General features: G+C 45.3%; 1 protein-coding gene across 1 annotated transcript in view; it reads left to right on the top strand.

Annotated features, from left to right (window-relative positions):
* The window catches only part of JCAD (junctional cadherin 5 associated), a 131,913-nt gene that overhangs the window by 39,938 nt on the left and 79,509 nt on the right, over positions 1 to 12,466 (top strand). The window contains exon 4 of the mRNA XM_029078425.2: positions 7,774 to 7,846. The gene's annotated coding sequence lies outside the window, so the exon portion shown is untranslated. The remainder of the gene's footprint in view (positions 1 to 7,773; positions 7,847 to 12,466) is intronic.

Raw genomic sequence — 12,466 nt, 5'->3', positions numbered from 1 at the left:
AGAGAACGGGCCCGGGAGTCAGAGCATCTGGATTCTAATCCCGGTTCCGTCACTTGCCTCTTATATGACCTTGGGCAAATCACATAACTTCTCTGTGCCTCAGTTTCCTCATCTGTAAAATAAGTATTCAGTACCTGTTCTCCCTCTCCCTTGGACTGTGAGCCTGGTGTGGGATCTGGACTGTGTCCAATTTTGTTTTATCCCAGCACTTGCTCCATGGTGATAAGTGCTTAGCAAATACCATAATTATTGTTATTACTGAACAATTGGGTTCCAGCTCAGATCCAAAGTTGCTCTGAGAGTGTAGGAAACCGGAGTTTTTCCCAATATTTTACCTTCTAAAAGGAGGTCTGCATGTGTGCTTTCTTCACCAACTTGGGACATGGAGCTCCTGGACTATGGGAAACCAAACCATGGCCCTTTCCTGGAATCCAGGATTTGACTTTATTGTCTTTTCAGTCTCCCCTCCGGTTAGCCTGCGGATCTGTGGTGTGACAGCCTAGGAGCGGCCCTGTTCTGTGGTCACCCTGGCTGGAAGTGGGTCACGTACATAAAACTCTTGCATGTACATGCCAGCATGCTGTGCCCCTGTTGCCTAGTTTCTTGTGGCACTCCTGCCTCAGTGGGCACATGACTGGCAGGGGCGAGAGCATGCAACTGGCTCTGCACAAGCCACTGGTGCTGCAACGAGTTCCTTGGTGCAGGTTCTTGGTCCCAAAGTCTTTGTCGCTTGATTAAAAGTCATTCATCATTTATGGCCGGAGACTCTTTGATCACCATCATCACCATCTGCAGCAGCATCATCACTATCATCGTCCACCATCATCCACTAAGGTTGGTCAAGTAGCTAGCTTTTCTCATGGCTCTAAGAATCCATTCTGGGGACAACTATCTGGAATTCATCCTCTTCTTCCTGCTTAACGGATTTCTCCTTTCTGATTGATTGAACGGGAAACCCAGCTTACATCTATTTCTTCCTTGCCTCTAGACACCTGAAATGTTCCTTTTCTTTCTTTGAAGGAAATGAACTCAGAGGGGAATAGGGAGGCATTGCCACATTCCTTCCTCCCTGGGGGGACTCAGGGATTCAAAACCAGCAAATCAGTTGGCTTGATAGTGCTAAGCTATGGCTAGTTTGGGAAGTCACTAGCCTGGATCCCTCTTATGACTTCATCATTATCATTGTCATCATCAATGGTATTTATTGCTTGCTTGTTGTGTGCAGAGCACTGTACCAAGTGCTTGAGGCAATACAATGCAACAGAGTTGGTAGACACACTCCCTGCCCACGGCAAGCTTATAGTCTAGAGTGGGAGACAGACATTAATACAAATAAACCATTTATATTATATAACTTACAGATATGTACATAAGTACTGTGGCCATCAAATACCCAAAGGTCACAGAAACAACTGCTTTTTCCCAGGAAGGTGATCAAGGCCCAGGTGTTTCAGGCACATCTCTGACATTCATTTGGAAGGGTTGCTGGGGTGCCTGGGTAGAAAAATTTTCACTGAGAACTTTCTATTGAATACTAACCCAAGCATCTGGTATCTGCAACCCTGATTCTGGAGCAAGATCTCTATTTTATCCATTGTGGCTATTCTCTCCTCAGCTTGAAACTAATTCACTTTTGCCCTCACTGCGTACCTTGGATCTAGGGGAGCCAATCCAACAGAAAGTGTAGCAGGAACTCTTGTGGCAACCAGCAATTTTCTTCCCCGCCGTCTGGACAGGTGGCTAAGCTCATGATATTAGGCAGGGAGATGTAGGTGGGGACAACGTGAGGAGAAAGTTATGTTGCTTTGAGGTGAGCCATAACTGCAGCGCCTCTGGGATAGCATTTTCCATCTTTTTTCATTGTGCCCAAGTGGTAGGGCTGCAGGTGGATTTACAAAATCCTCTGTCTATTCACCCCTTCTACCCTTCAATTAGGGCTTCAAATATCTCTGCACTCTGCCTTCCTAAAGTCATGACAGGCTGGGCACTACTCCCCTGGGCACAGCCAGTGGGAGGCCAGGTCCTGGATTCTCTAACTTGTGACACATCCAGCCTCCCTTCCTCTCTGTGTCACTCTCCTCCCCAACCTGTCCCAAACCCGAGACTTGTCTCTGGCCCCTGCCCACCTCTCCTGGTTGGAAAACAAGGAGAAAAGGAAAGAATGCTTGAAATTGTTGGGTGTGTTTTTTTACAGTGGATGAAAGAACTGTATCCAATTCTCCAGCAAATGGAATTCTTCTTTCTCCAGCAGTGTGGAGTCCAACTCCCCTGGCTTATCTGGCTTATTTTATGACAGGGAGGATCTGTTTGTCGGGGACTGCTGTGATTTGGGGCTGCCTCTCCCCAGGCCCATTACTTTAGGCAATTCTCTTCTGATCCAGGCCTCTTCTTCCCTGGAAGGGCCAGGATGTGAGGATCTGGAACTCTGAAGATTGCTTAATAATGCAAAGCTTCAGAGGAGTCTGGCCTGGGGGGTGAGCAGGGAGAAGTGCCCAGAGAAGAGCTCAGAGCTCTTTCCAGCATTGTGCCTGGGGATGGGGTTGGGGAGGTGGGGTGGGGGGAAGCAAAGGAGGAGTAGAGCCTCCATGTTGCATTGGTGTGAGCTGAGCAAGCGCAGGTTGCCAGGGCTGCTGGGATAACTACTGGGAAATTATTCTCACAGTGAGCCAGCTCTGCTGAAAGTTGCAGCGAGAGCCTAGTGGAAAGAATATAGGCCTAGTGGAAAGAATACCGGCCTGGTAGTCAGAGGACATGGGTTCCAATCCCAGCTCTGCCAGATCCCTGCTGTGTGACCTTGGGAAAGTCACTTAACTTCTCTGCGCCTCAGCTTCTTCACCAGATAAAGGGGAATTCAATACCTGTTCTCCTTCCTTCTTAGATTGTGAGCCTGTGTGAAACAGAGACTTTCTGACCTGATTCTGTGAGCCCTTGTAGAACAGGGACTATGTCCAACCTGATTATCTTATATCTGCCCCAGTGCTTAGTAAAATGATTACAATTTTATATAATTATTGTTTTTTTTTATCATTAGAACTGCAGGATCAGGAGGAACTCATCCCCTCTGAGATCACAGCCAAGTGGGACCTCTCGGCCCCACCTTCTGAGGAAAGTCTCGAGGCTGGGAGGTGGGCGGAATAGGAAAAGGGACCACCCTCCCCTCAATCACCTCTGGTCTCCTAAAATGGGCTGGAACACTGGATTTCCAGGTTGGAGCCTGCCTAGGAGGAAACTGGTGAGGTGGGTGAGATTCCTCGGCAATTCAGAGTCAGGGGCTTGGAAGAGTTAGTGGTGGAGGCCAGGACAAAGTAATGGTTCAAAACCCCCTCCTCCTTCCAGTCAACTTTTCATAACCTAGGGATGGGCCTTCCTGCTGTTGCCTTTAGATGCCCAACTGAGCATCTAGTGGGGAGGGTTTTGCATTGTAAACTGAGAGGTAGGGCTCTGAAAAAAACAGTTTTTTTCCAAATTTGAGTCCCAGCCTTGTGGGAGTGTGTATCTTGTGAGGAAGGGCTGTGGAGAGGGCCTTGAGTGTTGAGGGAAGTTAGAAAAGAACTTCATACCACAAGAGGGAGGAGAGGGATAACCTGGGTCATGATCATTTCGGTTTCACCTGAGTAATGGTGACCTAGTCAGGGTCCTGCCCAAACTCCAATTCCGATAAGTTCACTGGTTCTCACCTCATTCCTTCTGCACTCCAGCCCACCTGCAGTCTTACTCTAGAGGAACATGGGGCATTTTCACTGCTTTTAAGTTGGAGTTACATTTCACCCAAGGATGCCGTATTTCAACAATCCTCAAGCAGGCAGTAATTTATGTGTCGGTGTTAAAGCACCTTGGGATCCTTTGAGATTAGAGGCACCACATAAAGCTGAGTTATGATCCTGATTGCTGTTACTGCTGAGTTTGACCAAAATTGGAGTTAAAACCCTTTGGTATTTATGAAGGTTTGGCTAAAAAGGGCAACCTGCCGTTTAGAAGGCTCTGGTTTTCGCTGTTTATTTTATGTGCAGTAAATTATCCCCCTCCGAAACGTCTGAAGTGAGAGTGATGAGTCTTTGATTTGCCAGAAGTCTGGGTGCAGGGTCAGATATTCTAAACTGTTTGTTGTGAAATTGGGAGCCCATTTGAAAGAATTCATTCCTGAAAGCCAGTTATCCCAGTTCCCAAAATTGATATGGATTTTCTTTTAACTACATATCTTTTGCTTTTGAGCTAATCGTCCATTTAATTCTAGATACTTTATCATTTTCATTGCAGCAGCATGGCATAATGGATACAGCACGGGCCTGGGAGTCAGAAGGTCATCAGTTCTAATTCTGACTCTGCCACTTGTCTGCTGTGTGACCTTGGGCAAGTCACTTTACTTCTCTGGGCCTCAATTACCTCATTTGTAAAATGAGGATTGAGACTGTGAGCCTTACGTGGGACAGGGACTGTGTCGAACCCCATTTGCTTGTATCCACCTCAGCGCTTAGTAAGTAGTAAGTGCTTAACAAATACCATAATTATTATTATTGGCCTACTGACAGGGGAGTCCCTTTCTTTCCCAGGAAAGTCAAGTCAGCAGCAGGTGTTATAGACTTCTAATTTTTTAGGATGCCACAGGGTTATTGATCTAGTTCATTAGGAGAGTGTCGCATTCATCCCCATCAGACCCAGAATTCCACACGTGCCTTTTATTTAGAAAAGAACACGAGAATATGTTATCTTATTCCTCTGGAATTTTCCACAGTTATTTAGCAAGTTAGTTTAGGTGAAATTGGTTTGAGGGCTCTGGAAACCTAAATCTCCTCAGTTCTTATTTACATCAGACTTGGAGCAGTTCATCTGACTTGAGGTAAATGTGTGCTTCGTATTGCCAGTGTACCTAATTCCTCTCTCCTCCCCACTGCCTCAAAATCCTGTGGTTAAAATAACACAGTCACTATTCAAAGCACAAACTTAAAGCTGCTCCCAGAGGCGGACTTGGGATCTAAAGAACTCATAGCAGATGGGTCTGTGAGGTTTTGGGTGTGTTTTTTTTTCTCCTCAACTTTTGACCCTCATGCGGAATGCCTAGATTTTGCAGGTAAATCTCTCCTTTTCTTCCCCTCTCTTTTTCATTAAAAATATGATTGGAAGATTATCAACAGTCAAATGAGAGAAACAGGCTGCATTCCAATCATTTGCTGTTAGTCAGAGCTCGTAGTTATTTCCCTGAAGCATGAGTGAAATGCACTAGTTGAAATGATAACCTTGCATACAGAGAGGAGATAATAGTTTCAGAGATGCCTGGTTCTCAGAGTTGGGAGTCGGTACCGATCTCAGTCCCTCAATCTAACAGAATTTGATTGTGCTGGGGTCATAGTAGAGAAGCAGTGTGGTTGAGTGGCAAGAGCATGGGCTTGGGAGGTCGTAGGTTCTAATCCTGGCTCCTCCACCTGTCAGCTGTGTGACCTTGGGCAAGTCACTTAACTTCTCTGTGCCTCAGTTACCTCGTCTGTAAAAATGGGGATTTAAAAAAATAAAATGTGAACCCCACATGGGTCAATCTCATTACCCTGTATCTACCCCAGTGCTTAGAATGGTGCTCAGCACATAGTAAGTGCTTAAATACCATAATTATTATCATTATTAAATAACCAGATTGATTTTCCCAGAATCAATTGAGCGGCTCATGTTTAACGAGAATCTCCATGAAAAAGAATAATGCTGTATTAGATCTCTGGGCTCTCTTTGCAGGGTGGGTTCTGATCCCACTGAAGCCGCAGCTGGCTATTTTCCTTTTGGTGCAAACTTGTCAGCTAATGAGTTGCTTTTTTCTACACTGTGCTCTTTGGAAGACAAAAAAGAAGTGAGAAACATTTACGAGATCATATTCCCTCTTCACTTTAGGATCCATTCATCCATTTACACACACCCCACCTCTCCTTACCTTCCTCTACTGAAAAAGGCATCAAAGATTTCAGTCTTAACTTTGTGTATGAAGCCAATCAATCTATCAATTCAGTATGTACCAAATGCCGATGTGTGGATGACTGCATTAAGAGCTTGGAAGAGTTTAATAGAATTAGTAGGCATGATCTATGCTCTAAAGGAGCTTATAGTGTAGGGATCAAGGGAGACAGGCCCTAAAATAGTTTAGAGTTAGGAGGAAGAAGGAAAATAGATATGTAGGTGAGTGCTTAAGTAATAAAGAAGTGCGGAAGGTGGTTGTGAGTATATACGTTTGCTGGACTCCGGCTCTGCAGCAAAGCATTGGAATCTGGGCCAACATTATCCAAAGCTGTGTTCGCAGTAGAATAGCGATGAATACCATCGCTACGTCAATGCATTTATATAGTCAGAGAGGACCCATGAAAGGGTTGCCTACTTTTACTTCATCGGAAGTAAAATGGTCATGTCGACCCACCCTGATGACCCTGCCTGAAGATCAAGCCACCCCTCAGTACCCCCAGCCTCTCCCGCTCTACCTTCTTTAAACTTTCCCTCTCTCCTTGCCACATCGCAACTTTTAAAATGTTTTTCCTGTTTCCCTGCATCTCCCGTGTGCCCATCCCACCCCCACTGCCTACGTCCCGGGAGTCGGTGCTGTAATGGGAGCTAGTGTCATGAAACTAGAGCAGGATGTCAATTTAGCAACATTGTAATTCCAAACCCTCTAGGTCGAGGGCACCGTTAAGGGTCAATCCCTTGGTACAGGTTCTTGGTCCTGAAAATTCAGAACCTAAGTTCCTTCACCATTCTCATCATCATCACCCGCAGAGAAATCCAGTTTAATCTCTCAGACACCTTCCCACACGGCAAAGCGGCAGGGAGGAAGGATCGTGATGAATACCAATGCAGAGTTTTTAATGATAATCAAGAACCTGGTGGGTGCGTTGGAGTCAGCCTGGAGGATGAGGGAAAATGTGATGAACAAAGAAATGCAGTGAGACAGCCACTATAGCGTTTCTGTATCACAAGGCCTAGCTGATGTCATCTGAACTGGGTAAGGGAGTGCCAGGAATTTTGAGCTCTCTATCAAGATTCAGTTCAGGAAGAAAACATACTCCCAAATTTGTTCATGTGGAAAAATGAACTTTGGCGGAAAATATTTCTGGGAGACAGCCAAAAGCCTAAGAGGACTGCTTTGCCATTTTTTGGTCATAATTAATGTTGGGTGCACATGTGGAAGGAGTCTGGATTCTGCCTGTTCTTTCCTCAAGGGAGCAGCAGCTAAGGGGGAATTGGAGAACTCTGAGTATAGAAAGAACCATTAATGAAGCAGCAAAGAACCACTAAAGAACCACCATAGAACTATGATGAAGCAGCATGGCCTAGTGAAAAGAGCACAGACCTGGCATCATTTTAAAAGACAAAAATCAGAGGATATGGGTTTTAATGCTGGCTCTGCTACTTGCCTGCTGTGTGACCTTGGGCAAATCACTCAACTTTTCTGTGCCTCAGTTTCCTGAACTTAGAATTGGGGATTCAACATCTGTTCTTCCTCCTACTTAGACTGTGAGCCCCATGTGGGACAGGGACTGTGTCTGACCTGATTAATTTATATCTACCCCAGTGCTTAGTACAGTGTTTAACATATAGTATGAACATAATAAATACCATAATATCCATGAAGAACCATTGAGAAATAGTGTAGCCTAATAGAAAGATCACAGGACTGGTTGTCAGGAGACCTAGTTTCTGATCCCAGCTCCACCATGTACCCTGGGTGAGTCTCATAGTTTTTCTGTGCCTCAGTTTCTTCATATATAAAATGGGAATTAAATGCCTCTTCTCCCTTTCCTTTAGAGTGTGAGTCCGGTGTGCTTCAGGGATTGTGTCGATCTGCTTATCCTGTATCTACCCCAGTGCATGATACATAGTAAGTACTTAACAAATGCTGCAATTGTTGTTATTAGTGGACATAAAGTATTTATTCAGGCTTTTCATTTGAAACCTGTTCCTCCATGAGAGACAGATGGCTGCCATCCTTTCCTTCAACTGAGGAGTGAATTGGTGATGTCAGTTGAGTTGGAGCACACTCCTTGTGCAGGTTTATGTGAGTCTCTTGCTGTGAAGTATTCTGGAAGTTCTAGACCTGGAGGCAGGTTGTACAGGGGACTTGGCAGATGTGGCTAAAGCCATAGGCTAAATGGCAGAGTGGGCTTATCTCATACTCACTATCACTGCATGCTCAGGATTTACCCTTATTCTAATAATTATGGTGTTTATTAAGCACTTGAAACCTGCTAAGCCCTGGTTATAAAATCAGGCACAACAACCCCTGTCCCACATGAGACTCACAATCTATCTCACCCCCATTTTACATGTGAAGAAATGGAGGCCAAGAAAGTGACTTGCCAAAGGTCACACAGTAGGCTAGTAGTAGAACTGGGCTTCAAATCCAGGTCTCCTGACTCCCAGTCCCTTGTGCTTTCCACTAAGCCACAATTCTGGTCTATCAAAAGCAGCTGGTTGTCCCCAGAGACTAAATATTCTAATGACTGGAAGTGGGATGGCATGGAGAGGGACTGGATCTGACTCCATGGGTGTTGATGAATTTGTAGTATCATAAAGACTGATCTTTTCAATATACTAAGGGGATGTCAGGCTTTATGTGTTGGAGTGGAAAAAACACCCACCCACACCACCCTACGGTGCAGTCTTTATTCTGACCATGATGATGGATTTCTTCAGTCTCTAAATAGAAGGAGTAAAATCATGAGACTGAGAAGTAGGAATCAGTTTGGGTAGAACTATGTTTGATTGGTTGGATGTGGATGGCAGGGACTCTAGTCCACCCTCCCACCCTGCCTTTTAGTGGGTGATTCAGTAGAGAGGAGAGGGAAGCCCGGGATTGGGGCGGGCACTTTAGTCATCCTGACATGCCTCAGTTTCGGGAATACCTAACTCCACCCCTGTGCTGCATGTGGTTGTTTGAGAATGACCTTCCATTTTGCAAGAATATGAGACATTCCACTCCTGGCTCAGACCCAGTAGTCTGTCCTTGGACCTTGGCTGCAGGAACTTGGTGGAACAGCCTGGTTTCTGGCCTCTCTGATACCCATCCCAATGGCCGGGGAAATGGTGACTTGGAAAAAAGGTGTCTTCCCATACAGATCTGAAAGTCCTGAACTCATAGCCACAGCTCAGTCTTGGAGTTCTGAATTTCCACAGGAGAAGCTTACAACACTGCCACGCCAATATCAATCATGCCCTCCCTATCATGAGAGATGACTGTAACATTTTATTTGAACATAGCTCAGGTACTAAGATGTGCAAGGAAGGAAAGTATTTTCAGGCAAACTCAATGAACATCTGTTTTACAAGTAAGTTGGGGTAGGAGCCTTGGGGGCTGGGAGAGAGAAGAATCGGTTTTTAGTATGTTTCTCCCTTTCATGCAAAAAAAAATAAATCCTCAGTCTTCCTTGTTACAAAATAAGGAGGCTGACCTAAATTATTTGAAATATTGAGAAGTCCAGGCTGATCCTGATTCTGGGCATTTGGATAACTGATTTTTCACCAAATTCAGCATTTATCATCAGACATCCTGATGGTGGTACTGCACACTCCTTCAAGCAGTTGGGTTCCTCAGCTCCATCCATTTATACCAAAGTGTAACTCGTTCCTGGAAATGTCCCCAAATCATTAAACAACCCAGGATTTTGATTCACCCAACCCTCGTCGCTCCTCTCCCTGCCCTCCAGAATTCAAAGCTTGACAGAAACGGAATCAGAACTTATGCACAAACCATAGAAAAGTAGGGTGGAGCAGGAAAAGAATGATTTTGTCACTGAGCCCTCTCCCTCTTCCTCTCAGATTTCAGATAGATTTAGAATTGGGGAGATAGCTGGGGAGCCGAAGTGGGCTGAGAGAAGGCTGGGATGAATCATTGGATGAAGAGACGAGCCTGCCAGCTCAGGGAAGAAGAAGGCACAAGAAGAGGGAGGGAGGGAAAAGGAAGAAAAAGGATTCATAAATACAGAATTTCAGGGTGGGGAAAAGCAAAGAAAGAGGAGACTTGGAAAAGGGAAGAGAAGGCAAAATGAATGAAAACAGAATGCTGACCAGCCCTCCGAGCAAGGAACTGCACCGGCTGGCAGGTCTGGGGTGAAAGTCCACTGGTTGAAGCCAACTCCAAGGGTGGGCCAAGAGGCTCAAGGGGAGGCCATGGACTCAAGGGAGGGGGAATTAGCCTGCCACTTCCTTCCAAGCCTGAGTTTGGGGAACGGGCAAGAACAACAGAGTGAAGAAACCACAGAGCACACTGGACTCCTTCCCACCTCAGTTTCTCCAACCATGTTCCTCTCCACCTTCAAAGGCCCTTGAAAAAGGCATCCCCTCCAGGAAGCCTTCCTTGCTTGATAACTGCCTCTGACCTTCCCCACCACATGCACAGCTTTCAGCTCACTTCTTCCCCTCAGTCTCCTCAGTCCTCAGGTAACTCCTCCAATACTTACTTGTCCTTTTACTTATTCACTTGTGTGTATCATTTTGATGTATTCTCACATTCTTTTAAATCTTGGATACTCTTCAGCTTCTGCTTATCTTTCCAATTACTTTGATATGGCTAGATATGGCTTGCCCTTTGCAAGCCTGGGCAAGGTGGAAGAATGGAGATTCAGAGGGGATTTTACAGTAAGAACTGTACTACAAGGCAGCTGAGCACCCCAGCATCCACACACTGGCTTCTGGAACTTCCTTCAGTACACCCACTGCCAGGCTGGAGTGCACGCTAAAAGAGAGAGCAGTTGGGGAAGACCCAGATGGTGCAGAATCCTACAGGGAGCCAGCATCACTGCCAAACACACTCTGCAAGCAGGGTGGGGGAAAGAGAGGGAGTGAAGTGGGAGAGATAAGGAAGAAAGGGAGGGATGGGAAGAAAGGAGAAAGGGAGGGAGAAAGGAAGGGAAAGATGAAATGATGGAGGACAGATTGGATCACTGAAAATGCATTTTGTAAATGACACATTTTGTGAGAATTCAGTATCTGATCATCAGTGGAAATAGAATGGGGTCCAAACAAAAAGGTGTAAATTGCTGGAAAATGTAAATTCAGAGAGAAAGCACAATACAACATCTAAGTGGGGAGGACTCTGGGAACAGATGGACTACTGAGTGAATTGTCTAAATATCTCACTGATGCCTTTGGCAGAGGTTTCATTGCCATTTTAGAGAAACAAGAAATGGCAAATCCCGTGGTCCACGAGCTATTGTACCGCAGTTCATCGTCACTCCAGATGGGAGGCTCCATCCTCAAAGTCATTGTCATCACTGTCATCATCTTCATCATCTCATGGTTCTGTTAAGGGAGAATGCAACAAAAGTACAGGCCCCTAAACCTGTACTGTAAACCTGTATTTAGACCATAAAATGTTTGCCAGTATTTTATCATGAAGGCTAGTGGCGATATCAGGGAGGATAACTTCTCTGCCCCCAAATTGGGCCATAAGAGGGAGACAGGTTGCAGTCCTTTGTCATTTCAGGAGAAATAGCAGTATAGGGGAGGAGGCTTCCTTGTGAGCACCTTATGGGACAGAGATTGTGTCCCTTTGTATCTCCTCCAGTGTTTAGCCCAGTCCTGGGCATAGAGTAAGCCCTTTAATAAATACCCAAACTAACTCGCTAACCCCCTTGGGGATCTGGATCAAGAGAGGGCGTTAAAAGGAACAAGGACTGAACTTGTCTACATTCTCTCATCTTCCCCACCCTGCACTCCTAGCACCTTGTTTACACCACCACCCCCAACCCATGGCTGTTTAGTAAATACAAGTTAATGATGCTGACAGGAAGAGGCATGATTTTTGTCTTTTAAAATGATGCCAGTTCATATCTTGCCATCCAAGTTTGTGAGGTGGATGAGGATAGAGTTTGCACATGTGAGAGCTTTTCAGGAGGAAAATAAGACCAGGACAGAAATATCCTAAGGGAAATGAATGAAAACATCTATGGAGACCTCTCCCACTGGAGATTGTAATGCATCTCTGGCTAAGAAAATATGCAGGACATTTAATGATGCCTGAGTGGTCAGATGAAGCAGTGTAATCCAGTGAAAAGTGTGCAGATGACATAATAATGATAATAATTTGTGTTAAGCATTTACTATGTGCCAATAATAATAATAATGATGGTATTTGTTAAGTGCTTACTATATGCCAAGCACTGGGGTAGATACTAAGCACTGGGGTAGATAACTAAGTGCTGGGGTAGATAAGAGTTAATCAGGTTGTTCCACGTGGGACTCACAGTCTTGCCCAAAGTCACACAGCTGACAAGTGGCGAAGCTGGAATTAGAACCCATGACCTCTGTCTCCCAAGCCGGTCTTCTTTTCACCAAGCCATGCTGCTTCCCCAAGCATTAAACTAAGTGCTGATGTAGATACAATTCAATAAGATCAGACCCAGCTCCTGCCCTATATGGGCTTCACAGCCTAAGGGGGAGGGAGAACAAGTATTTCATCCCCACTTTTCAGATGAGTTGTCTGAGGCACCGAGAAGTTAAG

This window comes from Ornithorhynchus anatinus, chromosome 13, assembly GCF_004115215.2.
Source record: "Ornithorhynchus anatinus isolate Pmale09 chromosome 13, mOrnAna1.pri.v4, whole genome shotgun sequence".
NCBI classification, from domain to species: Eukaryota; Metazoa; Chordata; class Mammalia; order Monotremata; family Ornithorhynchidae; genus Ornithorhynchus; species Ornithorhynchus anatinus.
The sequence above is the reverse complement of the archived record's forward strand: the minus strand, read 5'-3'. Positions and strand labels throughout refer to the sequence as shown.